Here is a 26,815-nt window from a genome sequence, read left to right on the forward strand (position 1 = left end):
AAAATAGTTCTGCCGCAGTTGGAAAAATTATTTTGCAGTTTAATTTCCATAGTCAGAAGCTTTTCATTAGCAGAGCTTCCTATGACATTAGTTTATTCTGCATGTAGTTCAGTTGTATTATGGAACATCACAGCAGTTAAGTATCTAGGTGTACAGGTTTTTGTAATCAGTCCCTGACAACATCTGTCAAAACAATATGGGAAAATCCTGGCTCATGTTGCCATTGCAGAACAGGACTGTTTGTTTATTCAATAGAAGAAATAAAGCATATTGAGGGAAGGCCGGAAGAGTCACTCTGACTCAGTTACTGAGACTTCCAGCTTCCAGCTACAGGATATTTTGGTTCCAGCATTTCACATCAATAATAAACAGTCTTTATGGGAACGATTGAATGATGAAAATGAGATCACAAATTGAGAGCCAGGCTATATATTTTTTGATCTGTTGTATGCTATAGTTTACATTAGGGTCAATCTCAAGATCGGAAAGAGGCAGGTTCTATACCACAGCATTTCAAATAAATGTTTGTCAGCTATATGAGATACTGTCAATAATTCATCACTGTAATTCTTCCAAGATGGTCTGTTGATGCAAACTGTCAGAGCACATGGTAATAATATGAGCATTTATGTGATTTACAGTTCTACAAAATGGCAAATAACTAGAAATTTCTTCCACTGAAAGCATGCATAGGCTCTTTGGATGTCAGAAATAGTGTGTGTGACAGCTGCAGCACATATAAATCATGGTCAACTGTTGAAAATGTTCTCTGTATATAAGTACATGCACTTATGCTGGCATCTTCATAGTCCATTTCCAATATCTAAGTGACAGATTGTACTTTATGTAATTGTGCAGTTTCCTATGTTCTTATTAACTCTTTAATCCCCTGATGAGTTCAGTGGTTACAACAGTATATCTTGGTCAGAGTTGGCAGATCTCAAAATACAAACATTTCCCTACCGTGCAGCATCGCCAGGGCCTGTGGGCTTTTTCAGTAATTTGGGTCTTTGGCAATATACTAGAAATTGGACAAAGTGGTTTATAAAATTTGTATGTGTACTCTTGTTCAGAAAGAAACCAAGAAATGGTTGTGACTCATGTGGTAATTTATTTTTGTGTCTTGAAAAAATTCAGGTGAGAGGTATTCTTTGATGGCAGCTGCGTTCAGTGCCGGTAGCGGTGGGAAGAGCTTCCTCATGTTTCAGTTCAATTCCCATCTCTGCACCAGCCTTGGTTCCAGAGCTGTTCAGGTCTGTATATGCAACAAAGCACTGCCCTAACAAAAAAGTGAAGTTGTTACCACTTGATCAAACCTTTCACTTTCATAGACTGATCTTTTATCAGTGCATGTTAGTTTTTAACTGGCTCAGGATTTATCACGCCCTGCTCACAAACAGATCATGAATGTGTGATTTGGAACACTGGATTAGAAAATGTATTTACAGTGAAAGGAGGGAGGACCACTGAGTTGTTTGGTGTTTTTTTTTTTTTTCCTTTTTGTTTCTGGCAGAGTGTGTAGACAGAGTTGAGCCAAATTCCTCTTTTTAGCACCACTATGGGAGCTGAGTGCTGTGGAGGCAGAGCACTATGCTTTGAACTAGAAACCTGTGTGTTATAGGGATACTTAGCAGCTTTGAGCATTTTACAAAAACAAAATTTCTGTGATGAAGGAAGTTCCATTCTTCCCAGGGGTATGTCCACTGGATGCTATCATTCATACTTGAACAGGAGTGAAGGAAGAGAAATGGAAGTAAGGGGCAATCTGTGGCATTCAGTTAAGGTAGGAGAAGTGGTGATACACTGGATTCCCCCTTGTTTTCCTCCTTTTAACCATATAGTCCCATGAAGGCACTTTTACAGTTATTAGGTGAGTGACTGGAAGCCATAAATGTTGGAGGGATTTGTGACAGTGCACAGGTGTTTGAGACTTTAAAGCCAATCTTTGCAAAAGAGTAGCCTACTATAAGACTCTTCAGTGGGTACCAGTGGGGTGGCAATGTCAATTCTCTTGGCTCAGTATAGAAGATAAATTTGGTTTTTGTATGAAGTAAGTTTAATAGCTTTATATCGTTCATTAGAGTAAGGACTAAAACCAATATGTAAAAGTTTGAGAGCACTTTGTACAAGCACAGCACCCCTCACTGCACTGAATGATGTGCAATGGAAGATTCTATAGCAGCCTTTTTCCTGGAAACCCACATGGATGTAGCTTCATTTTAATGCAGGATAGCTGTGGCTGTGTGTGCCAGTCCATTTCTGTCCTACCACTCCCCATGGATTCTCTTCCTCTTCTTTTTGAGGTTTCTCAGAAGGCATGTGTATCGTTGTGGACAGATAGAGTTCATGTGCATGAAGCAGCAGGGATGATTTTCCTCCTGGGAGCTGAGCTGAGTCACCCTGAGCTGTGATAGGGAACAGGGAAGGAGGAGGGAGAGCATTCCTGGGATGGGGAGAGGAACTGTGGCTGCTGACAGCTCCCTGTGCAGCTTTGGGCTTGGTGGAAAGAGAAGCTGTGACATGAGTGACTGTGGATTTGTGAAATCACTGCCATGCCTTGCTGCTTCTGTGGTTTTGTCCTGGAACAAACCTGGGTTTGTAAGGCCTCTGCAGTGTGCCATGACTGAAGTGTCTGTCAGCCTTTCTCTGGAGGCTGGGAACTGTCATTCTGGAGTCTGAGATGGCGCTGCATGGCAGGGATGAGCCACAAGCAGTGTGAGGTTTGCCCTTTGGCTTTGGGTCTTGCTCAGGAATGCTCTTTGTGGAGGCCTTTCTCCTTTGGTGGTGCTTGGTGTGGTGCAGCTCATGGTATGTATGCCCAAATCCCATGGAAGGTAATGGATTCCATGGACATTAATAGCTTTTAATTGTGCTGTTAAATACATGGACAAGAGGCAGTTTTGTGCCAGTGTCTGTGGCACAGAGGCTCGTGAGGCAAGAGCTGTACCCCCATGGGGGGTCTTTGCCCAGCCCCTACATCTTGCAGCCTTTCCTGAAACTCCTGGTTGCAGCTCCAGTTTTTTTTGGAAGGAAGGACTTTTTGCCTAAGCAAATGTGTCCATACATGCCTGTTGGAAAGCTCTGCTAAATAAATAATTATACTGTTGCTCAGTACAATTTATTGTAGTCTGTCAATATCTTGCTTTTAATGTTTTAGATAGCAAAAAGGTATAGGTTTTCTTTTGAGATTTTTGAGGGAAAAACAGTGAAGCTGAAGGCAAAAGTCTTGTAGGCTGCTTTGGGAAGGGTGGCAAAAACCCCCTGAGAACTACACTTAAATATTTATTAAAAATCCGGTGTTATCAGTGAAGCTGCCTTTAGGAAATGCTGTGATTTCATTTCAGTAATGTGCTAAGAAGAAAAACAGAATTTCTGAGCTGTTGTCTCAAGCTTTATATAGGTTGAAGGTTTATGTTCTGCTTGTATTTTGATAAATTTTCCTTGCAGGCATAAGATGTAGAAACTTAGAAAGCTTAAATTCTAGAGCAAGGAGTAAGTGTTGTGGTAAGGTGCAGGCACTTGGCCATTGTGTAATTCTCAGAAAAGATTTCTGTGAAGCTGAGGTGGCTGGTTAGAGGGCTTGAGCACTGGCAAACTCAGATGGAAGATATTCCAGGTGAACATCTTCTTTGGGAAGTGTCTCTGCTTTTGCCTTTCTTCCGTTTGTGCTGTTTTTCCTCAAAAATGCTTCCATATTATGACAACTTGTGAACAACAGCTTTCTGTAGGTATGTGTAAAAAATGAATACTTCCTGGTTAGAAGGTGTGGCATTAATAATTCTGAGATGAGTTCTTGGCATTTTCTGGAGAAGCCAAGTGCCACCCAGCCAGGCCAGGAGGTGTAGAACAGCAGAGTCAGAACTGGAGCTGCGCTGCTTCGCCTCTGCTTTGGCATTGTGTGGGACAAATGCTTTTTTAGTTCATTGCACCAAACACAGCCATTCCCCACAGAAGCAGGGCCATTCTTTCAGGTGTACAAAGCATGACCATACTGTTATTTTAAGTAAATTAAACCGTGTTGGCTTGAGTGCCCTGGTGTCAGACAGCCCTGCCCCAGCCCACACGGGGTGTCTCGTCCTGAGCGGCTGCTTGGGTAATGAGCAACTGTGGTTTCAGCTCCTGACACCAAACATTTCTGAACTAATTCCACTCTGTGGGGATGTGGAACAGTGACCTGGAGTCATTTAATGTCCCCATATGGTTTAACTTGTCACTCAGTTTAGGGAGAGCTACACCTGAATAGCTAAAATCAACATTCTTCCTTCTCGTTCTTGAGAAGTGATGGTAGGATTTTAATAACTACAGAGAGCCTGAGTATGTAGACTAATTTGGAAGATGTATATAAAATGCATGTAACCTTCAAGGGAGTTGATGGACACTGTCACTTACTGGGTTTGTTCTTCTAGGGGATAAAATCAAATGGCTGCATATGTATTTAAAAAATTGTTCTGACTGCAGGGAAAATATTGGAGCCATGAGGACATTTTCACTAGCTTGGAGATTAGAGAGGCCTTTTTGGCGGGAAGAAAATGTAGCTTGCTTGTAGCACTGGCATATACTTGCATGTCTATGATCTTCCAGTTTTTACAGCCTGTGGTGGCTATTATCTCCTTGATATACTTGCAAAATTCATATGACGTTCTTGTGGAAGTTCTGCTGGGTGGAGAGGAAATACAGTGCCTAGTACAAACAGTTCCTTGAGAATGCTACATTCCTACATTTATCTGTCATGTAGAAAAAATGCAACTCAGTAACCCATTCTTAGCACAGTTTCTGACAGCAGTAATTAAATATATATTTTTAAATCATACCGTGTAATAGTAAAGCAACTTCTGTCATTTTATTTACCATTTCTGGTACATAGCCCCCATTAAGTTACAGTGACATTTACTGTTTTTCTTGCCAGCTATCTGGTCATTGAGGATTTCTGAGGAGAGAAAGGGAGGAGGGGAAAGAAGATACCAAGCTTATCTGCATTATTGTCACTATATTTTAGTAACATTCAGTTTAGTCTTGGTTGTAAATTTCTCTTTTGTAATGCATCTGGGCAATCCAATTCTGTCTTAATCTGTTTCAAGTGTGATGGTCAGGATGTTGAGTTTGATGCAAATTTTCAGGTGTGTTGGGCAGCAGCTGGAAACCCCATTCAGTCCTATGGATTCAGCAAAGATGCTGAGTTATCCCAGGAGATTCCCAGTGCTGCAGGTAGAGAAAGAGAAAAAGCTGGACTGTAAACTTCAGTGTCATCTTATCATTTGCCCAGAATTGTTAACTATTCAGTCCAAACTTCTAATACCCATGTAAAAGTTAAAACATTTCAAGCATTTATGACCTTTTTCAGGGCTAGTGGTAACCCCAGAGGTCCTGCATGCTGAATAAGCTATAATTGATTATTAGTCTGTGAATATTTTGTAAGTAAAATGTTTCATTGATGTAATTTTGTGTAAAAGTTTCTGAAAGGCATAAGCCCTAAAAATAGAAAGCTGACTTTAGGGTTTTGTCAACAAAATTAGCAATAAATCACTACAAAATAGCTATTCTGCACCACTTCTCAGTGCAGATGTTTCTAATGCTACATGGTAAGGTTGCACAGAGTGACAGCTGTCCTGTCCTGTCTTATTTTGCAGCAAAACTTTCATGGAGACCAGCCCAAAGCCTGTCTAACACAATATAATTACTCTAATTTCTCTAATTAGCAATTATACTTCACATAAGGTGAAATGCTGACCCTGCAATGGGAGTGAGAAAAGTCTTTTAGAGTAAGCATTTTTTGAATACAGTGGAATACCCAAGTTTCCTATAGAATAAGAATGACTATTATGTTGATATTGGTTTGGGTAATTACAGTTAGATTATATCTTAAAAGCACACCATCAGCATTACAGTTCTGGCTGAAATCCTGATATTTTAAAATCCTTTGAGTGGCAGAAAGTCCTAGGTATTAATTGGGCCTCATTTCAGAAACAAAAAGAGATCCTGATATGACCTAAGGCTACATAACAATAATTTCCATCTGTTAAAAGGCATGTGCCAAAGCCAGAGCACAGCAGAAATTTCTCTTGTCCAAACTTCTGGGATATTTGGAAGAGCTCTGAAATGAAATGGAGACAATGTGCACAATGGGCCTTATTTTACATTCTTTGAAATTGTCCATTTACCTGTGGCCTCACATAAACAATAACACCCACTCTATATAGAGTAAGACACACTTCTGCATGCTGAAAACTGCTGTAATCTGTAATTTTGGAGGGATAAGGAAACAAGAACAGGGCAGGGCAGACATCAGAGAAGCTCTTGCAGGCGTCTGCCGTGACTGACCTCTAGGTCAACACACAAGACTTGACCCAATTCATTCAGCAAAGCAACAACCTAGAACATAAAGTAGAGCAAGAATATCTGAGTTAAAATTGTAAAGGCTTCATATTTTCAGGATATTCCAAATATTGTAAGCAAGTGGTTCTGGCTAGTGGCAGCTAATCCCTGTTATTAATACATGTATATCCATGAGTGTATGACAGCTAAGTGCATGGTACTTGGCCTTTGAAAACAGGTATTGCTCACCTGAATTGCTAAGATTCTTTGAAATCAAGGGAATGTGGAGCAGACCCCAGCAATGCTGGCCAGGGTGCACTTGGGTTTTTGCTCCTTTGCAGGCAAAGGCCAGTGAAGTGGCCTGAGCCTTAGCCCTTCATTTATCAAAAAGCAAGGATGAGTCTTGCTTCATGCTCCCATGGACCATTTCAAGGGTGGTACTCAACCTCAGAGTGACTTTTATTCTTTCAGTTCAGAATGGTGTTCTAGGATGAATCAAATGAGCTCACACCAGAACTAGGAAAGCCTTTTCAGGTTGTGACTTACACTGTGAAGATAAAGAATTTTCCTGCCTTTTTCTGAAAGCAAAATGAACACTTTTATTGCTTCTGTGGTCATAGGGCAGTGTCATGTGGAGATCCTGAGCTGGCTCTGAACCTGCTCCTGGGCTGGGGCAGGACTAAAACACTCCCTTAAGGCCTCTGCCAAGGTTATTTCCTGTGCTGGGCTCCATGCAGGGAACTAACATGGCCACGCTGCTTTCCAGAACCAAAGTAACTTATTTAAAGCTGCTTCAAATGCCTCTGCAAAGCCTTGCACAGCCCTGTGTGAATTCACCCAGCACCACTGCCACACACTTTCCACAGCCACATATGTTGGAACAAGGGGAATGGAAAATGAAGCTACATTGGCTTGCTAGTATGCTGCAAGAATTTATCATGTTCAATTCCAGATGAGCAAAAATTTGTCACAGATCTATTGTTTTCTGTTAGTCATGTTTGTGTTTATACTAACATCACTGAGCCAAAATTGGATCATGGGATTAAACTGAACAGGGACTGACATATATGCAGGGACCTGTTGAAGGATTTGAGAAAAGTTCCATGTAAAAAGAGGCAAAAAGTTGGACAGTTATTTTACTTAGATCTAATTCACATGGAAGTCAGCATCATCAGATTTTATTTCCCTATTAGGATTGTTTCTTTTAACTATGAATTCCCATTAAAACAGCTCTTTGACAACAAAATTAGTCAGTCATTTAATTTTAATGTGTGGCATTAAGTAAGCTGGGTGGCAAATTGTCTTCTCAAACAGATTGACTTATTTTACCTGTGGGAAAGGAACAGCTGAACAGCTAGGAGGGAAATCTGCCAGTTCAGAAAATTTATTGTAACTTCCTCAGCAGAGACGAAATTGTTTGGTTTTGAATGCTAGTTTGCTTTTGATGTTTTAATCTAACTGAAGTTTTTGTCATACCATTTGGAATTATCCTCAGGGTTTGAAGCTATCACTGGAACTTGCAAAAGTAATTGATACTTATTCTGTGTTGTTCACTGTGTTTATATGACTCCAAGATGAGTTTTTCCTCTCTTTATAGCATGCAATAAAAGCTTCAGCACTGTAGTGGAGAAGGCAGTGTGGTAAACCAGAACAGCTTTTGTTCGATATACCTGTCCTTTTCCATCCACAGGAACGGGATGGAGGCTTTTTCTTTTTGCAGGAAGACTAAGAAAACTTTCTCCTCACAAAAATAATTTTGTGCTTTTCCATCATCTTTTTCACAGAGACGCTTTGGCCTCTTGTCCTGAAAATTGTCTTGCTTGCTGTTATTAGTTGTAATCACAGCATACTGTTGAAATCCTAGTGCGTGTACTGTTTATTAGTGCAGCTTTCTACAACCCAGGATTTTTTTCTAGAGGAGAGCTGAGAGCCCTGAAGACTTGCACTGAGTTACTTTTGAGTAAGAATTCATGGTATTGTCCAGGGCTCCACTGACAGTGCTTGGAGCAGTAATTCCTAGACTTTAATCTGTTGGTGTCTTTTCTTGGCCTTTAAGCAAGCAGCTTAACCCTTGAACATTTTACCTGTGACATGGAACAACTTTCTGCAGATTTATGGATGTTAAGAGACCAGAATACTGACAATGCATTTCAGATCACTTCTTGATAACAGTCATTCATTAAAACAAGAGGGTTTTTATCAATTTATGTTGTGTGTCATAGTGTGGAATTATATGGTATTAAAACCAGGCATGTTGTTACAGCTCTCATTTACTATGTCATCTGCTGGAAGCAATTCTTGCCAGCCCTGCTTTGGAGATGGAATGGAAAGACCCAATTTTAAATTATAGTAACAAATCTCGGAACAGTTTGGGACTGTTGGTTGTTTTCTTTCTTCCTTTAGGACAGGATGGAGCTGGCTGCTGATTACGGTCACTCTGGATATGTGTGGCCTGGTGTGATCAGAGCCCATGGTGACACTGATGTATTGTTTCCACAGGCATCATTTTGGCCACTAGAACTGATTAATAGTGTGTGAGTGTGTGTGTGTGTGTGTGTGTGTGTGTGTGTGTGTGTGTTTTTGGCAAACGGTGGGTGATAGAACAGATCAGCTTGTTACTAGGTCCTCATCAAGCCATCAATGGAACACACCAAGGGAGATGGCAGGGAAGATTTGTTTCCTCCTCTCTCTGTGGCAGGGGCAGGAATTGGCCTTTTTGTGTATTTTCTCTCTTCTGGTGAGTGTAGAAATAAGAGTAGTTGCACCCCACAAAAAGAGCTTCAGATGGTAAGCACAAGACCAAAGAGTAAAACCCTGCCAGGGGAAAATGTAGCCTGTCCAAATCAGTTCATTACTCATTTTCCCTCCATGAGCAGCAGTACATAGGGAAAAAGGAGAGACAGATTATCATTTAGAGTGAAAAGGTGGAGGTGGCTTACAAATGGCTGAGAGGCAGATGACAGCTTTTGATTTTTGTGGTATCCCTGTGAGAACTTCTTTTTAATTCTGCATTATCACATTAGGTGTTAGTAGTGCCATGTGTTCATTTATTCGAGGGAATTACTCAGAACTGCTCGTTATGTTGTGGATTTGCATAATATGTTTAAGGGCAATTTAAATAAAATTTATTTCAGATTTATGGAATCTTCTCTGAAGAATTTTTTTCTCTCAATAATCTGATAAGCTGTTACCTCTGTGCCACAGAGTGTAAGGCTAAACCTTCCAGCCAGATTCTTATCTCCATCTGGTGTGTGCACATGGGAGGACAGTTTATAATGCCATCTGAAATAAATAAATTGTATTTCTTATTTGATCTGAATACAGTCTCCTGTACAAAGCAGGAGCTATGAAATCCAGGAAATCCTATGACTAAGGGAGGAAAGATGCTGTTCTAGTGTTTGCTTTCAGTTTGGGAAGACTGAATGTTGGTGTGGTAGGTGTCAGGATGAAGCAGGACAAGGTTAAGCATGGAGTCAAGAGCACAGGGCTGTAGGGCTGGCAGTCTCTGGGCAAAAATCTCTGCTCTGACATGCACAGAAATGTGGCTGAGTACTCACATCCAACGGCCAGTTCATTGATTTAAAGGGCGAATGGGCTTCCATCCAGGAGTGCAGCAGGAAAACAAACAGCTAGGCTGAAAAACAAGACTATTTAACCATCTGAAAGAGCATGGGGCCATCCCAGCTGCTGCAGAACCTGTCACGACTTGGCTGCCAAGAAGCCAGATGCTTGCATCAGAGGAATGTGTGTTTCACAAGGCAGTACCTCTGCTGCTGACACACAGCGACATGTCCGAGGAGGCAGCAGCAGAGTGCAAATTAGTCAGCCTTGCCAATAGCTGCCAGCCCTGCTGGATCACTGACACCTGTACAAATACATGCTTTCATCAGAAATAGATTATGGGAATAACCTTCTCCTCATAATAGAGACCGCTTGCAATATCCGGCCGGGGACCGCTGTCCATATGTGAAGTTAAACACTGCAGAACTGATTTAATGATTGGATCCACTGGAATCTGAATTTGCAGAGGCTTACTCATGTGATTAAGGATATTCAAAAGCCCTTCAACATGCATTGGTTTTGGGCCTGCTCCAGAATCCACTAATGCCATTGATTTCAATTAATTCTGGATAAGGTCACTGATGGTTGAATCAATTGTTTGATTCCAGAAACAACAGGAAAGGCAAAGAAGGAATAATGACTTAAACCTGTGGAATTAAGGAGAGCCAGTCCCGTATACTTCTATTTTGTAATCATATTTACAATATTTCTGAGATTTCTGAGTTCCCCTGTATGTCAAAAATTCAGTTTCTGCACACTGATTCCAGTTTCAAGTGGCAAACACTCAAAACAAACTTTTTATGATTTGCCTAATATCGTCTTTTACAATGAGGCAATTTGTAGTGAAAGGCAATGTCCTTTAAAGACATCCCATCAATTTTCTCCAATGAATGCTTTTCATAGAATTCTACTGAAGCAAAAATTATGGAACTGAAAAAGATTTAGAAATTGATTGCAAATCACTGCTGTGGCAGGAGCAATCATATATGCTCATTTTACCTCTCAGCTCATCTGAAAAGGCTAGATTAAACATTTCATTTCAGACTTTTTCCTGTGTGTTAGAATTAGGTGTCAAGGATTCATCCTGACACTTATGGACAGGATTTCCCATAGTGTGAGATGTGAGTTAGAGTAAAGGTTTCCATATAAAGGTGCTCTTCCAGGAGGTAGAATATCATATTTTTATCTGCAGGAGTGACAGGTACTGAGGAGCACATAAGTTGGTATAGAAGCTGTCTTGGAGAGGGCAGCATGGCAATGCCAGGCATGGAGAGCTCAACTGGCAAGGACAAAGCAGACTGATGATATCTCCAACCCTGCACGTAGCAGAATGGCCAATCTGAACACAGTTACTGTTGTTATACGTTATTTGCTGCTTTCTCTGAAGCTTAAATTCATAAATGTGACAGAAGAGAGAGCTATTGTTTGTTCTAGCAGTAAAACCTGCCTTTGCTAAGGACCTTTTCCCTATTCTTGACATGCAGGGGAGGTAAAAAGCTTTGAAAAATCACCCAGCAAGGTTAAAAATCAAATTATCGTCATCATCAAAAGCTTACCAGCCAATCAAACTGCTTCAACTGAAGGCCAGTTTTTGAGAGTGAGTATCTGAGGAAATTCATATACTGCCCTCACACCCTTCCTTTTATTCTCTCCACTTTTTCAGCTTGTCAGTTGTTTATCTGCTTGGCCAGCTACCCCAGGAAAGTGTTTACTGTGTTAACTTGTGACACCTCACGTTCTGTAGGTACAAGTTTTGTAAGACATACTTAGCTGTGTTGGTAAAAGTGAGCATAATAGTAATTTTCAAAGAACATCTAGATCTTCAGTACGCTGGAGAAATTTCCATGGTATTTTAGGAACCAGCTTAACTCTTCCAACCATGTGCAACTCCAAAGAGGACAAATTCTGCAGCCTACAATTTGCTTAACTTTCTTTTTTTTTTTTTTTTTAATTTGTGCTTCAGTGATCTAATTATTTACTGTGAGATAAAAATATAACAGATAAGGATCTTATATTCTATCATATTATAATCTGTTGGAATTTTAACATCCAGCAATTTTGCCCTAGACTAAACTGCTCTTCAGCCTGTCAGCCTGTCTGTCCTTGCCCCAGCAGTAGTTAGAGAGTAAAACAAGGCTTTTACATGGGCTGGCTGTCTGAGGCTGCACTGGACTACGCAGGACTCTCAGTGGGACACACTCCCACAGTGGGACATCTCTCAGGCAAAGCTCTTCTCACCTGCCTTTTAACTCTTCAGGCTGTGGAGCTGACCACCTCTGCTGCAGCGGTAGGGGTCTGTGTCTGAACCTTGAGACACCCGAGTCCAAGCTGTTTTCTGCTCCTGAGATGGTAAGAAGTGAGCAAGCACATCACAAGTTCAGGGATTCTGGCATACTTCAGTAAAGGTGCAGTTTAGGTCACTCAATTCCAGCCAACTATTGCATTTTCCAAGAATATGTCCTTGTTTTGCATTCTTCAGTGAGGAGGAACTTTTTAAGTTAATAACCAAGTAGAGTCAAATGTGGACAGTGAACCTGAAATAGTATGGATTTTGTGTTAGTATGAGACATGGGGTTTTTAAGAGATCCTGGCCATACTGTGAGAGGTTAATTGACAAGCTTTCCTAATATCTGTGTGTCCTTAAGTCAGTTTGTAATGTCTCACCTATCTGCTCATCAAAAATGAGGCAGTAGGAAGCTGAATTATTTCCTCAGATACAAGAATCAGTTCAGCCTACTGCACATCAGGCAGGGAGCAATGACTGCAGTCCATGACTTTGACTTCTTTATCTTTTCATTCAACCTGCAGCTAGTCAAGGACTGAATTCTGCTGTTAATTTTGTTCTACCAAAAGTCGTGGCATTCCTGCCAAAAATAAGTTGTATCTGCACAGCCAGCAGCTATATCTTATGACTTAGAATAGAAATTAGATGGATAAGTGCACTGACAGGGTGAGCTAATGGCCACTCCCTTAATAAGTGCTGTAATTTGAAGAATGCAAAATCTGTTTGTCCACCCTCATGGCAGTTCTCCTCTTGGGAAGAATAACTTGCTGGTTAAACCCACAAATCTCAGTACGTGTTTTGTTGTGCATTTATTTTTGCAATAACCACACTTCTGAAAAAGTCAGAAAAATTGCTTTCAGGCAGCTCAAGTCAGTGCCTCTGCAGTGCTGCCTGACCACAGACATGTGAGTTGGGTGTGTGCTGTCCTGGTCCTGCTCACTCAGGTGTGCTCAGCCTGGAAATGCATTAACATACCCTAGGAAATGAAGTAAGTGCTAAATTTTGATAAATAATATAAATTCTTCCTGGGAACAGGCTGCAATTTTCCTTATGGCTCGTCTTTTTTTATTTCATTAAGCACTTGGCTTTTTCAATTAAACTAGTGGTTTCCTTCTTTTATGACTGTATACTCTCTTCCTTTCTTCTACACGTTTGTCTGAATTAGTGTCTCAGAGAAAACCAGTTTTGTCATCAAGAGAGATTCAATGTAACCTTCAATGTGCTTTGGAATTTTATAACTACTTCTAACGGCAGGAGAAAAATGAATTTCATCCTTTGTCTGAGAAAGCACACTATTAATCTGTGTCAGATTTAAGCAAAATCTATCTCTTCTGCTGATCTTATGGGCTTGTTTCTCATGGAAAAAGCTAAAGCCTTCTGGAGCTGTGTATCCAAGCACAGGGCCTTGTTCATGTTTGCTTAAATGGCCCTTGTGAAGCTGGAACTAAAGCTCTATGGTTCAAAATTGATCTGATTCAACATTATTATGTGTTAGTACTTATTACTCCCATAGCCCACTTCATCCTCACAGTATTTTGAAGACTTCCTGGATCAGACTGGCAAGCTCTTAATGAGAAAGATACCTTGCTGAGTGCAACAGAAGAGGAACACAGCCCTGTGTGTTTGAGCCACAGAGGTAAATATAACCCAGCGTTACACAGTGTGGTGTTTCTCATGTGCTACAGGCTGATTAGCCGCAGGAATAAATGCAGAGAATTTACAAAAGATCTCCATCAGAAGTTCAAACTTATATTTTAGAGGCAGCAAGTGGCAGAGGTAGCAATTGCCTGCATGAGCAGTTGCAATGAACTCAGCACCACTGTGCCAGCAGGGTATTGCTGCCACTCAGGGTAAGCACCAAGAAAACCAGGCACTGTTATTAAGGTCACACAAATGTTTTTAATGGCACTCTTTCAGGCTAAAAGCAGGATTTTAGCTTGCAGCTGACTGCTCTTGTTCAGGTGTGTAATTGCATCTAGCCTGATTTACAGCAGTTGAGGATCTGACCCAAGATTGGTTTTCTCTCTGTAAATACAGGCAGAATTTGGGTTGAGGCTTTTATGTGTAGCAATTAAAAAAGCAGTGAAAACTTGGCTTCCGCTCATCCCTGAGCTCAAGTTTCGCTTGTTTTGTTGTTTGTGGAACTGTTTAGGGTGTTTGGATGTGAGTGGCCAGGTGTTTCCAATATTGAACCTCTTCGTGTGGAAACGTGCACAGATAAGAGAGCTCAGTCTGTCACAAGCCTTGCTGGTGCTCTTTCAGTGTTTGAAGTTCTGACTTGAAAGGACTGACTTCTGAGAAATCAAGGCACAGAGTCCCAGCCCCTCTCTTTCAGCAGGAGCTCTGTGACAGAGATTCAGATTAGGAGCTGGACTAGTTCTCCAGTGAGTACCCCGTGCCTCAGTGGGAGCTGAGTGTGTTTGAGCTCCACAGCGCTGCTCAGGCTTGGACCTCCCCTCTGAGCAGGAAAGGTCAGTATTTATGCCCTTAGCACCTTGTGAATAACTATGTTTGATGCTGTTTCTTGCTTTCTTGTATCTTCATGTTTGGAAAGTAAGAGGGTTTTCTTCAAAATGCGATGTTTCTGAAGTTGAGCTGTCTGAAGTCTTGCAAAGATTATAGTTTGTAATTCTGTAACTTTTCAAATTTGGAATGAGTTGAAACTTTCATTTCAACTTACTAAGTCCTCTGCTCTGCGCCTTAAAATCCAAGCAGGTTTGCACTCCTATTGTTAAATAAACAAAAGAATTAGCAGAATTCAGTGATAAATTGTGAAAAAGGCAGCACTGGTGGGTTTTTTTGTTGTTTTTTTTTTGTTTTTTTTTTCTTTTTTTTTCTCTCTGTGCTCTTCACGTGGTGAAGCTGTTTAAGTTTTTCTTACTTTCTGTCTTCCCTGCAAACACTGTTTATTCATTCTAGAAAAACATCAGTTGGGCAAACAGAAGTATTTACATGTGTAGCACTGCAACTCCTACTAAGATGCAAATTGTGCTGCAGGGAAGATAGTTTGGGCATTTCTTTTCTCCTCGCTTTTCTTTTTTGACAGTCGGTTAATAAAGACTCAACAATAAGCAGCTGCCTGTGATGTCATTTGGGACTTTGTCCACAGAGCTTGTATTTACAAGTACTGAGCAACTACACAGCAGCAGCAAACCCAACTATCAGCAAACTTCATGTCTGCTGTTACTGAAGGACTTTGGTGCTGTGCAGGGTGTAGAAAGCTAACTCTGTTCTTCTAACCACAGACTTTTAAAGCTTGGTAAATAAACACTGGATAAACTCAAGAGAATTTCTGGACTGCAAAGACTTCTTACGGTTCTGAGTTCTCCAGGGCTGGCATGTTTTGACTGAACTGCTGCAAGTAAGGCTTTTGCTGTTTTTATCATCTCTGTAAAGCTTATTTTCTCTAGGAGTGTGTCAGCATTGCTATTTGTAGTTTTGTTTTAATTAAGAGAGCGGCAAGTATGTAGTTGTTAGGAGTAATTACAGCCATGCATCTGACTGCAGTTCAGGACAAATGAAAACTTCATTCTGGCTTTTGTTTGTATGGGATTGCACTGAAGTGGCTCTCTCTTAATTTAAGTGATGAAACTTTAACATTCTTAAAAGTCGTCTGAGTGCTGTCATTAACTGAAGAAAACCTGGACTGTCTGAAGATGGTTCTCTTGTAATTTAATTATATTTGTTTGAATAGTCAAGATTATTTTGAATTTTTTAATATAAATTCCTTGTAGTTTTTAGTACAGCTTTCTTTAAAAATTATTTTGTTTCTTATGCAGGCATTTATTTCAAACACAACTTGATTATTTTTCACTTTTAGCTCCTGTTCAAGTTCTGGAGGTGTGTAAGTTTAAAAGAGACTTGTACAGTGCTTTGAAATCTGATACCTTTTGGATAGAATGAATTCTCAGTTATATGTGAAACTGTAATTTTTGTTTTGAGTGTTTATGTTAGAAATCACATCACATCCTGAAATATCAGAGCAGAAAAACTACCATTCTGGTAGCTGCAGTGAAAAAACTTTGTGCTGCCTGCTGTTTGTGGGACACACCTGTGTTTCTGACCAGAGATTAACTAATTTTCAGGACAACTAGCTGTGGTTGGCATGGAATTATCTGTGTTTGACAGAGGAGTAAACTGGTCTATAGATGTGGTTTATTAAAATATAGTTTACCCACTTCAAAAGCTGGTAACAAACCCCAGATCTCTTGCTTCTCATTTCAATCTTTCACCAGAAGCCCATTCTAAATTACTGTAATTTCGGTTGTAGAGGCTTTTTCTAGGATGTAACCTAATCACAGTACTGTGTATGAGGAACTTTTTATTACTGTTTACCTCTGTTTAATGATCTGTCTTTGAAGACAAAGCACATTTCTGAGGATTGAAATCAGAAAATTATGATTGGCAAGTGTGCGAGGGTAAGTACAAATCAATCAGATAGGAATTGAGAGATTCCTCATGAATTATCACTATTTATTTTGGTTTGCTTTGCTTGCTACTGACTTTATTTACAAGGCCTCTCAGTCTCACCCAGCAAGAGACTTTTTTGGGGCTTCTTATTAAGGTCAGAGGGGCTACAACTGCAGATGCCCCTCTCAAGTGACCCTGTTTCTACAGCAGATCAAAACTGTCCAGCTCTTCTTTTTTGCTGCTATAATGTGGCTTGGCATGTGGAGATACTGTGCAATTCAGGAGCTGTTGTTCTGTCCTTGCAATGGAAGCAAAGATTCTCCTGGGGGGTGGAGGGAACCAGCCTAAATTTAGCTCTGCATTAATACCATGGGAATGGCAAAGGCTTTTGGTGTTTCAAATGGGCGTGTAAACAAGAGCATATTTTTATTCCTTCGGTGTTCATCCTCATTTTTCAGAAATAATATTTTAAAAGTTTATATGGTCTTTAAAAGATGTTTCTGTAGCTCAGAAACTTCCACCAAAGGCAGGAGTGAAGAGCAGAGAGTTGTGATAGAGGCTTTGCTTTGGCGAGATGGAATGGGTTTGATCCCTATCAGTGACTCCTGAAAGCAAGTCTTTCCTTTCCTCTGTCACCTTGTGGCCAGTGAAGATGATGTACTGTTGTGAACTGATAATTTACACTTGCAAAGTTTACTTGATATTGTTGGCAAATATACAAAGAGATTGCATATATGCAATCTATACAAATATACAAAGAGATCTATACAAAGTTTACAAAGATATTGTTGGCAAATAAAAAGCCTTTGAAATCTTCAAAATAATTAGAACAAAGTGAGAATAAAAGTCCCTACTTGGGTTCTGCTTATTTTTCTCACTTTAATTTTAAATGCACATTCTAATATGAAAAATGTGAATTTTACTTCTTTTAAAGAAAACTTCATGGGTTCCTGTGGTATTGTTTTTGTACATGAATTGTGTACAAGTGTTTAGGGGGCTTAGATTTATGGAAGTAGAAATGCTGCTCCAGTAAATGTAAAGCAGGAGGGTACAATTCCACTCTAGTCATGAGCTAATCTTCAGCTAATTCCCTTAAAAGCAGAAGCAGACACTCAAAACCTGATGAGCCCGTGGGCATCCAATTTTCACTTTCCTCTTTTGCATTTTCCTTCCCACATTTACATTTTCTTTCTTATATACCAATGTAGCAAATTAGGATGTAGATTGAGCTCACTTTTCAGCCAAGGGATCCCCTGGTTGGATTTTTCCTGAGAAATCTGCCCAAAGATACAGAGTATAATCTGATAATATTCTGGGGTGGCATTAAGAGGGACAATTGCCAAGAGAATGTCAATTCTTTGGGCTTTCTCACCATTTGAAAAGAAATGGAATAAGAGCAGACTCCAGCCTGTAATCATTTGACAAGTGGGATTGGGGTTGGATAAAAGACACGGAACAAAGGTGTCAAAGGGAATCTCAGCTGGCTGAGGAGCTCAGCACGGTGCAGCCAGGGCCAAATGCAGCAGGATGCTCTGCAGCTCGTGTGTGGCTCTGCACGTGTTCAGCTCCTGGCAGAACTGAAGTTATACTGAAGAAAAATCCGTGCCAAAGCTGCCAGAATACCTTCAGAAGTTAAAGCATGTAATATGCTGTTTTATTACTGAAACAGGATAAATGTACAATGTAAATAGAACATGAGCCATTAACACTTGTAATTCTCTGCTCTGTAATGTTTACTGATACTGCTTGTGCAGCATGCAGGAACCTGAATTACATTAGGTTTCCCCTGATGGTTACATGAATTAGTCATGATGTTTTCAGGATGAAAAGTTAGATAGCTATTATGTGAAAAACACGGAGAAATCTTTTTTGTGCCCATTGCTTGGCATTCAGGTGGATCAGATAAACGGGGTTTGTACAGTGGCAATGGCTTCTGGAAACGGGCCGTGACATTGCCTATGGGCTATGAATCATGCAGACCCTGAAAAATAGGTTGGATTATAAAGCAGTGGATAAAAATTATATTGCTGAAATATGGTCTATTAATATTGACACACAGCAAGAACAAATGCCACTGTTAAACTGCATGTTTGATAAGCTTTCCACAGGACAACCCTATTTGTTTTCAGAGCCAAACCGGCCTTGGATAGTGTGTGCACACAATAGGTCTGGACAGAATCAAATGCATGTCACAAGTTATTTTCTTTGACAATGCTAATTGATTATTATAATTCATCGTTATCTAAATTGTTAAATTCAATACTTTACCATATCCTTTTGTTTCTTTGCTGCTCAGACATAATACAAAAAGGAAGAGTTAATTACCACATGCAACAACAGAGGCAAATTTCATTGTCTGCTTCACTTTGACTGAAGCTGTATTGAATCATCACTGTGAATTTTCAGCAATTGTGGAGAAAAGAAGGAAGCAGGAATTCTTTTGCAGTGAAGTTGCTTTTGGTGGTAGTTAGCATTTGTGTTTCAAACAGTGTCCTTTTGGCAGCTGGGCTCTATTATGCTTGTTTTGCCTATATTAAATATTACCTAATAGTGCAAACTGAAATCACATGTGTGCTTCAATCCTGTGGGGAATCAGTGGCAATACTTGAGGAACACAGCACAACTTGACACAAGTAGAAGGATTGCATTTGTTTCTAAAATTACTTACTCCTCTAGATATGAGCACTTGGCTTGTTTCTTCAGTGCTCTGTTGATGGCCAGAGCTGCATCTGGTGGGAAGTAATGCTCTCCTCAAGGGAATTCTGGAGAGATTAAGTGATGACTTAATTTATGCAAAGTCCTAAAACTCTGCTCTACTCTATCTTCTAAGATTTGGTGTAACTGCTGTAAAATGTAGGATCTTTTCTGCTGCTCTGAAATGATCTGATGAAGTGGTACATTGTGGTAAGATTTTGGGGGGTTATTTTGCCAGTAGAGGGCTGTGTTAAACTAGATAAAATACCTCCCTCTTGGACTCACATTTTCACCGGGAACAGCTTAGAGCATATGGTTGTTTTCAACAGCAAAATGGGTAAATAATTATATCTTTTAGGAGCTATTGAAAGATTAATTATTTAAAATCAGAATCACATCACTTTTACAGTGCGACGCAGTTCTGTGTCAGTCTAATCAGACTGAATTCTGGCCTTTAAAATACATCACACCTACCTGTTTATTCCGAATTGTTTGAGGTTGATAGATAGAGCCCTAATAAGTCATTAAGCTGACGTGATATACAGCAGCAGCATGTGCTTTTGCTATAATGACACAAATGAGAAAAGAATTGTTTTTCAGAGGTACAATCACGTTTGTTTTTGATGTGGCCTATAAACTAGAACTCATTATTCAGGCTCTAGTGCTGCAGGATTTGACCTTTGGCAAAATATTTTTTTTATCCTCAATCTTTTATACAGGCCTTTTGTGAACTCTGTTCAGCTCTCATTTTGCTGATTGCATTTAAAGTCATTTATTGCACAGTGTTTGCCCTTCTAGCAGATGTTAAAGGATTCCCTGCCTCCCCCTTAAAGGCTACTCCTCCTCAGCATCTAATTATAACCTACACAAAAGATTAACAGATGTTATAATTGTCTTTACTCATTGATTAAATAGTTTCTGCATGATTTGCTCTCTCTTCCTCTCATTTCTGATTTGTGAGGTCTTTCTGGATGAGTCTCATGCATCTGCAATTTGTTAGCAGTGCTGTCTTCAGTTTTTAACTTTTTGTGATTGTGGTTCTGTTTGAGCAGGTTATTGCTATTCTGCTGGACAATGTGACAATAGTGTGTTAAAAACAGGTGCATGAATACTTGCTTTGCACACATTCCTGATCTTCCTCTTCCTTTTAACCACTCCAGCTAAAATATATGTAAAATACCAACTCATTTTAATGGATTTAAACTGGAGGCTGGAGGGGTAAATGCTGAGTTCCTTAGCAGGGGTTTTGTCCCTATATTTCAGTTGCCACTTGCAGAGGAAACTAGTGGCTGAGAAAATCAGTTTAAGAAGAAAATTCCTAGGAGGAAATTTCTAGTAAGAGTTTCCTAGTAGGACCATTAGAAAACTGTGGGTTTTTTTTTTTTAATGAGGTTCAACTCTCTCACCTTTTCACAAAATTAAGATTAGTTTGTTATTGAGCTAATTCATCTCTTCTGAGTTTTGTTCTCATGTTGAGGTGGGGACTCTGTTCTTGAATGGATCCATGGTCCTTCCCCTACAGCACAACAGTGCCGAGCTTAGCAACTGTTGTTTGATGTTCTTATAAATCTCATACCATCTTGAACAGGGCCAGACCAAGCAATGTTCCTTTCCAGAGGGGAGAAACATCTTGCACATGTATTTAAACTGCTGGGGATTGATTCTACCAAAGTGTCCTTCCCTGTTTGGATTCTGTACAAGGTTCTCCTGCTTTCCTTCATTAACACAGATGTGAATAAATGTTAAGTCCACAAAAGTTTCCATTATAGTCTTGGGAAGTCTTTCAGTTCTATGGAGCTGCATCTGCCCCAAGGCCTAAGCCTGGAGGGCTCTGCCTTGCTTTGCTCCAAACTGGTGTAACAAGAACGAAAATGAATGGAAAATATTTTGTCACATGTTCTCAGACAAAATCTCTGAATGAGTTAAAGAGAAACAGGTTAAAGGCTTGAGGCTTGAATTATGGGCTTGGTTATTCAAAAACCATAAAGTATTGTGATGTTTCCCCAGCCTATCCCCCAAATCCTCCAGAAACACAAAGCTGTTTCCTTGATTCCTAGCCAGAGAACCACCTCTTTTTGAGGTTGGGCTCACCTTCTCTGGCCAAAAACATTTTAGCATTTTTTACTACCAAAAATTCTTGAGTTCTCTGTGGATGTCTGGGAATATTGATTCAATTGATGTTGGTTCATGCATATGTGGGACACTCTGTATGATTCTACTTTATTGGTGCTGTGTGTATTCTTCTCTTTACAGTGGACACCATATATGATGCTGGCTGTGAGATTTTGATAGAGAACATACAGAACTTTAGGTTTTTATTTGTTTTTTAATGCTGGTACCTAATGCATAATTAATGAATTTTAATAGTATGGTTGATAATCTTCACAGTGCACAAAAGCATTTGTCCAGGGACTCAAAACTGCTGTAGAAACAGAGGTACTTTGTGAGATTAGTAAAGAACACTGTATTCCTCCTTGTCTTTAAATGACATCTCAGTGCCCCTGAATACTTTGAATTTATGAGCTGGGGGGAGCAGATTATAGATTCGTAATAAGAAAATTCCAGGGTGCCAACTGTGCTTGCAAAGTGTATTTTAATCATATAGACACCTGTCCACTACCAACTTGTAATATTTCTTAGAGGTCACTGAGCAGCCAGCTGATGGAAATCACTTTTATTTGATAGCGACTTTATCTGAGTTTGAAACACTAATCCAGAGTTTAAAATGCGAAAATCCTAATTATCAATAATCAAACCTGTCTAATCTCCATATTATGCTGGAGGTAAAAGGCTCAGGTTCTCATTGCAGTTACATATGAGAAAAACTTAGAAAATACTAAAAGTCCAGCCAAGTCATTAAGGATTTTTAACACCTGCTGCTATGAAGGAAAGCATTAAAATGAAACCTCGTGTAACATCTTAATAAACAGCTCTCTGTTATGTCACTGCCTGTTAGCTCTAACTTTTGAGACCAAGATCTTCATCTGGATTTTAAGGTTGCACAGTAAATGAAGGAGAGCACCAAAAGACTGTGCTACCCTTGTCAATCTACAAGGCCTCAGGTTGACCATTCTGTTTGTCTCTCTGCTTGAGAATCTGTAGACTTGTCTGGCATTTAATGATGTGCTTTACTAAAACTAGTAAATTCCTTCCCTTAAGCTGCAATTCTGTCCTGGTGTAACTGATTGGGAATGCATCCTGATGTTCATGGCAAACCAGTTCTGTCATAGTTACCAATTTGTCTTTAATCAAGTGAATTGCTTTTCTTTTTGATTACTAGAAAATTCTCCCATCACAAGAAAAAGCTTTAATAGGACATTGCCAAGAATTTATCACCTAGGTGTTAGTTTTGGGTGCAGACATGGGAACAGAATGGTTTGTACCGTACACAGCCACATACAGCACGCCACAAACCCTAGGCAGAGTTTTCTTTGCTCCTGGCAGGGAGAAAATCTTACTGATAGGTCTCTTCTTCTCAGAAAAACACTGAAATGTCACTTTTATCCATTGGCTGTTTGTTTGAAAACAAGTTATGCTTTACCTGTTTTACTTATTCCTCTTTCCCTGAATTCTGGGTTTGGATCCTGTGTGTCACTGAGGATTCTGAGCTTGGATGCAGTGTTCAAGAGTTTAGAGCTCTGGGAAGCATAACTGAGACCCTTCTTGAGGTCTCTGACTTAACCAGCCCAGCTGAGGGTAGATCCCTTTAGCTCCTGCCATGCTCAGCTCACATGTGGTGGCTCAGCCAGCTATGAGGCACAGCAGAGGTGGAGATTTAACTCACAGGATCCTCATCCAAGAAGGAGGAAAGCATGGGAAACTTTTGTGTTTAGGGCACACCTTTAGGCAAGAAGTCCCATGAAGGCCCCACTTGGCTTCTTCCTTTCTTTTTTCTTCCCTTTCCTGGAGTCCCACTCAGAGTTTTTATTCTCTCCAGTAGCTGCAGGTAATATTACTGTGAGCCAACAAGGAAAATCAAAGGTGAACAGCACTAAAGACTGCAGCAACCTGCTTAATTCCCCCACTATTAAAGAAAAATATGGGCCTGCCCTAATTATTATTTTTTTTAATGCTGCTTTAATGCTTCCTAGTTTCCCCTGCAGGGAAGATGGGTTTAAATCTGTGGAGGGAGTAGAGGTAGAGGATATCTGTCTCACCTATGTAGCTCCTTTTGGTGGCAGAATCTTTTCTTTGTTGGCTTAAATTCAGTTCTAGCTGAATTTCTCCCATCAAAATAATTTTGACAGAACAGCAAAGACGTGAATGAAAACTGAGTGTCTTCCACTGCACAGAGCAGAGTTTGGAGAGAGGATTATTCCCCTGTTTGAGTTTATAGTGATGTGCACATCTGGTAGATAGAGAAGAGTAATGACACAGAGAAGCAGCGCTAATAGAAAGTTTCACTATTAAAGTCTTTGACAAAGAGGATTTATTCAGTAAATGGCACATATATTACTACTTTCACAGGGCAGTGGAGAAACAGAGACAGGAGAAGTCAGTGAATTTTCTAAATCTCCGACTCAAAATATGGGCAAACATTTAGGGTTTACCTGAAATGAACCAAGAAGATTCTTTTCTTCCTTGCTTATACTCAAAACAGTTTTTTTCCCAATCCACCCTGAATTAATAGAACTTATGTAGAAAAACCCCAAACTTTTAAAGGTTATATTTAGTCTTCAAATTCACAGTGGATCATTTAGAACATGCAAGTGTATTAACACTTTTCCATACTAATAATACTTTTTATTTCCCAGCTGAATTTTGAGCTAAATAGTAATATTGAATAACTTTGGTTATTGCAAGTCTAGAGAGATGCATAAACTATACACTTAAAGGCTTTATTTAAATCTGCATAGCATTACTTCCAAGAAATAATCTAGGTAAAAATTATCCACTTGGAATTGTTACATGCATTCTATAGAAAAAAATGGTTGAAAAATTCTGTGCCAATCCAACTTTTGTTTCTAAAAGCAAGGACATCTTTCAGATTTTAGTGGATAACTGATTTAAAAATTGCCAGTAGTTTTGGTTTGGTTGGTGTTCTTCTGTTTTTTTCTTTTGTAGTTGGACTGGTTTTATTTTGCATTCAAAATGGACAGATGCTTGAGAGAGAGATTAAGGAATTCTAATAGTATAGCTCATTTCTTTCTAATATTTTCTGGATAGTATTGTATCCATAATCCCAGAGTGTTGGATTATTATCTGTGATGGCAGTGTATATTGGCACTGACATTTCACTTGGTAGAACTGAGCACAGGTGAGCTAAAGACTGAGAATGACATAAAACATAGAAGAGCTACGAAGCTTTTAAGTAGGAAATTCATTATTATATTTTTAATTTACATTTTTATTACATTTTTGGCAGATGGAGAAATTAGAAATCAATGTGTGACAGTCTTCACATTGAGGAACTGGAATAAGCACTGTCAGCAGCTGATGGCATGGGGAGGAAGGATGGAGTAACATTTTTTCAAATGCAAAAGCCTTTAATTGTCTTTAATGTGGATGAACTACGGCAAAGTAGTTGATGCTGAGAAGAAAGGCTTTTCTTCCTCACCAGGGTTGTTGGACATCTCATTTCTGGCAGCATTCTCACTTTCAGTCGGTTTGGTTTTTTTATACTTCTTCCTGCCCAATTTTTTCATATGACAAGTGTTCTTTGGATTCTCTGCATTGGATTTCACTTTAGGTAATTTCTTCAGGTACTCAGCATCATTTCCCCCTCTTTATTTCTTTTCAGCCTACTATTAATAAACCTAATCAATTTCTCACTGTCCCTCGTGTTAGGATATGTCCCTCAAACTTGTGTGGATGGTCATTCCTTGACATTTTAGTCTCCTCTTTGTCATTGTTTAAAGCTGCTGTGAAGGGACTGGTTATTCATTCCCCACCAAGTCAATACTTTAATCATCTTTGCTGCAATTGCACGAATTCCATAAAGTTTCTCTCTATCCTTTTGGCTCAGGCTGAATTCAGCTACAGAGATGAGATTGTTCTAAAATTGCAGGGATAAGAGGTGGAGGGCTGTTTGGTATGCCAACACGGTGCAGTGTTCTGCCACCATTAAGAAAATATGCATGAAGACAGAACATCATTCACTTTTAATGTTTCCATGATAGTTTTCTTGGCCATAAGCTGAAGGTGGATTTAATCAATGTGTATCAATTCCTTTCAATTTTATGGTCTTGATATCCCACAGTCCTACATGCTCTGCTGTGTAAGAATAAAATGTGCCTCTACTGGCTGGGATATCTCCCTGGGGTTTTTCTTTATGTATTCTCATCAGTGTATAGGGAATATATCCCATAAAAAACTGAAGGTGGTAGAGCTGAGTTGAACTGTCACCTTTCTGCTGTGACCATGAAGTACAGACACTGCTGAAGCATGCATGAGAGTTGGAGCTGAATTCTTTTAGGTCATCTTTAGGTGACATTAGATCAGCTGAAATGTGAGTAGACTTTTAACTTCTGCAAAGGCTGAAAAGTGGGCAACCAGCTGAAGGATTTCAGTGCTCCTTATAAGAGCTATGTTAGTTCTGGCACCTCCAAATTCTGCTCTGGTACCATATCTCTTGTGTCTTGTCCATAGCAGTGAACAGAGATGACTGCAGAGTGCAAGGACTTGTAGCTCTCCTGACTGCACAGATTTACAGAGCTCTGAAGGCATTTGCACAGAAAAATAAGTAATACATTATTTTTTTCTGATAGAAATATGCATGGTGTTCTGCATGGGAAGCACCTGGAGCTGCTCAGCTGACTGGGACTGTGTTCTTGCTTTGCTCCCTGCTAGTCCATCCCTTCAAACCAGGAGCTCAGTTCTGCTCTGGCTGGAAGAGATCAGTGCTGTCTTTCCCCTCTTGTACTTCCCTAGTGTGGACTTCAGTCATGGTGGGGTGGAGGAGATATTTTCATGTTATGCAAATGGCAGAGTGGAGCCCTTTCTCAGCTGCTCCCTTCCCAGGTCACAGAGGGAGGACATGCATTTCACTGTACTTTATCTTCCCTTATTTTTCACAGGACAGCATGGGATCATGAGCTTGATTCACCTTCTTTTCTGGGCTGTTACTGAACTAATACTTTCATCATGAGGTTATTGCCTGGAATGTAAGGACAGCCCCTGGCCCACAGGGAGTGTCTGTACAGCAAGGTGAAATGTGAGACACGCTATTACAACCCACAAAGCCCCAGATTCATTAGGAACAAATTCTGCAGCCTAGAAACTGACATTTCCCTCTGATGCAAATGACTTTGGTTATCTAAGGATGCACAGAGCTGGATACTAAACATGTTAATAGTAACTAAGGAAACATTTTTTACAATACTTACTTTCTACAGGGAGTTTTCCTTTCAGCCATGTGAACATTTTGAAGTGTTACCCAGTGCTTGGAGGAGTAAAACCAGATGTCTGAACACTATGTTAAGATGGTTTAATAATTCTTCATATCCACTGAGCTGGAATACCACAGTAAATAAATGATCTTTTATTCTTTTAATCTCTGCTGGCAAGGAGGACCAAAAGGAGTTGCATTTATTTAGAATACTGTGACCATCACAG

General features: G+C 39.8%; 1 protein-coding gene across 10 annotated transcripts in view; it reads left to right on the forward strand.

The window, feature by feature from the left end:
• The window catches only part of NCKAP5 (NCK associated protein 5), a 380,074-nt gene that overhangs the window by 11,545 nt on the left and 341,714 nt on the right, over positions 1-26,815 (forward strand). Inside the window, exons 3-8 of one of the 10 annotated variants that reach the window (XM_038142470.1) lie at positions 1,138-1,253; positions 11,358-11,470; positions 12,131-12,222; positions 13,689-13,793; positions 14,310-14,628; positions 15,403-15,518. The exons of 2 other annotated variants lie outside the window; for them this stretch is intronic. The gene's annotated coding sequence lies outside the window, so the exon portion shown is untranslated. Of the gene's footprint in view, positions 1-1,137; positions 1,254-11,357; positions 11,471-12,130; positions 12,223-13,077; positions 13,146-13,652; positions 14,629-14,658; positions 14,711-15,402; positions 15,519-26,815 lie in introns of those variants that run through there. 7 more of the 10 variants (XM_038142471.1, XM_038142476.1, XM_038142474.1 and 4 more) reach the window with 7 other exon arrangements.

Source organism: Motacilla alba, chromosome 7 (assembly GCF_015832195.1).
Source record: "Motacilla alba alba isolate MOTALB_02 chromosome 7, Motacilla_alba_V1.0_pri, whole genome shotgun sequence".
Taxonomy (NCBI): domain Eukaryota; kingdom Metazoa; phylum Chordata; class Aves; order Passeriformes; family Motacillidae; genus Motacilla; species Motacilla alba.